The sequence below is a fragment of the Microcaecilia unicolor genome, chromosome 2 (assembly GCF_901765095.1).
Source record: "Microcaecilia unicolor chromosome 2, aMicUni1.1, whole genome shotgun sequence".
Taxonomy (NCBI): domain Eukaryota; kingdom Metazoa; phylum Chordata; class Amphibia; order Gymnophiona; family Siphonopidae; genus Microcaecilia; species Microcaecilia unicolor.
In genome coordinates, this window is record NC_044032.1 from 179,059,935 (window position 1) to 179,062,683 (window position 2,749).

A 2,749-nucleotide genomic window follows, 5' to 3' on the forward strand; every position below is an offset into this window, starting at 1 on the left:
TCAATGTTTCATCACAAAGCTTGACACAGAGCTAAACCAATACTAAGATCACCAGGGAAAGACTAACAACTCTTGTACCATTTCCTTGGGTTTTTGCAGCCCAAATACATGAATGACCCTGCATTTTTTAGCATTAAGTCATAGCTGACAAATTCCAGACCATGTCTCTAGCTTTGCTGTCCTTCCTTGTGTTATCCATGGTATCATCCACAACAAGGCAGGTCTTGCCAGACAGTCTTTCAACAATATCACTTTAAAAAATGGAAAAAAGAACTGGCCTAAGAACCAAATCTTGTGGCACACCACTGGAAACATCCTTTTCCTCAGAATGAGCTCCATTTACCACTACCCTGTGTCGCCTTCCACTCAACCAGTTCTTAACCCAGTCAGTCACTTTAGGGCCTATACTGAGGGCACTCAGTTTATTTATTAGTCATCTATGCAGAACCATATCAAAAGCTTTGCTAAAATCTAAATACACCACATCTAGCGCTCTCCTTCAATCTAACTTTCTGGTCACCCAGTCAAAGAAATTAATCAGATTTGTCTGACAAGATCTGCCTCTAACAAAGCCTGTAATCCACTGGATTCCCAGACAGTACTACTCTGTGTTTTAGTAGTGTTTCCATTAATTTACTTACCACAGAAGTCAGACTTACTACTACTACTACTATTACTAATCATTTCTATAGTGCTACTAGATGTATGCAGCGCTGTACATATATATACAGATACTTTCTCTGTCGCTAGAGCGTTCACAATCTAAATTTTTGAACCTGGAGCAATGGAGAGTTAAGTAACCTGCCGAACTGTAGTTCCCAACCTCTTCCTTCTGCTTTTGTGGAGAGGGACCACATCTTCTCCAGTCCTCCAGGATCAATCTCAACTTTATAGAAGCATGGAAAAGATCAGCCAGCAGAGCTATTAGAACTTTCCGAAGTTCCTTACAGTACCCTTGGATGTATGCCATCTGGTCTAATCGCTTTGTCCACCCCTCCACAACTCAGGCATTCGGCACACACTCAGACGTATCAACCCCCGCCCCCTTCAATACCACACTACAAGCCGTATCTTCGATAGAATTGGATTTATTTTGGCCGCAGCCAGGAACATCAAAATTGTTACAACTTAAACAAATGACACTACATCTTCTAATAATCATTATGCCAGCATTTGCATTTCTACTCGGGTACACAGCTTCTACACGTAGTTGCATATTCTGGGCCACAGGCCAAGCCGTACCAAGCCCCTGTGGCCCCCTGTGCTGTTTTCCAAGCACCCAACGTCACTTGGTGTCTCCCATTGAAGGAGGCACCTACCACATTTACAAAATGACGTTGTAGGCCTCCCGGCCGTCGAAGCCAGGAGACAAGCTGTATACACGTTGTTTCCTTATAACATGGCTGCTCACATGCAAGCCTACCATTTGCATCAACTTGATAACTTTCCACACAACTCTTTCTGCAGCAGTAGTTACCCCAAACTTGTAACTGTTATGTGTCAAGCTGCTGTGTACCCATTGGCTGTGCGTAAACATTGTAGTCTAACTCCTCGCTGCGACAAACCTTGCCTCTCAAGTGGGTGGGCGGGTGGGCATTGCTCTTCTTCTGCCTCCAAATTCAAAAGGACTTCCTGTGCAGTTTGAATTCCTCTCTCCTCCTCCCTTTCTCCTTCCCTTCTTTCCTGCCCCTCCCCTTGCTACCCCTTGTTTCCCTCCCACTACTACCTCTGCTCTCTAGCTGGCCCTCCCTGTACCTCTCCCACACTTCTGTCTTCGCTGGCCTTCAGCCCGGTTGTGGTCGGCCCCCCTTTAACGGGTTGCCTGGTTCTTTCCGCCTAAGCATATTCTATAAGTGGCACCTAGATTTAAGCATGGTATATAGAATATGCTTAGTTGATATCCCAGCCCCTAGAACTACGTGCATCCATTTACACCAAGGGAAATGAGTTGTAAATATCAATGTGTAGATTTAGGCACAGAGGGGCACATTCTATAACAGTGCATATCCATTTCCCTGCCCATCACCACGCCCCTTTTTGACTTTGCATATTAGAAGTTAGGTGCTGTGCATTACAGAATATGCTTAGTGAGTTACGTGCTTAAATTTAATTATTGCTAATTAGAGCTCATTATTGCTTATTAAGTGCTGTTAAAAATGCTGATTGGCTTGTTAAGCCAATTATGTTACTTGCGTTGTTAAAGAATATGCTTGGATTTCAGCCTGGAACGCTAGTTGCGATATATAGAATCTAGCAATATATGAAGAATCCAGGGGACAATGTATGAAGATCTGGCTTAAATTTTTTACACTGTACAACTAACATTGCTCATATCTTTTTTGTTGTGGTATATTGTTCTCCTTCCACTATAAGGTTCAGTTCATCCACAGTTGAGACTATGAACATTTTGTGTCAAAAATATTTGCTGAATTTAGAGAATAAAAGAATTTATATTAAAAAATAACCCACTGGTCAGAGTGTGTCTATACTAGAGGAGTGCTGGATTAAATGAAAATGATGGGTCACTTATAATCTCTTTGCTATGAATCATACAATTTATTATCCTTATTTTAATCTCTCTGCCCTTCATTATCTGTTTTATGAGATATGTGCCCCCTTCAATGGCATCATGCAAATCTAGAATAGAGATGAAAGAATGACATTAAGCAAGCTCTGATTCTAATGTTACCATGGAGAAAGGGCATAAGGTCAAGAATTTATTCCCAGATTTCATAAAAAGAAGCTCCTT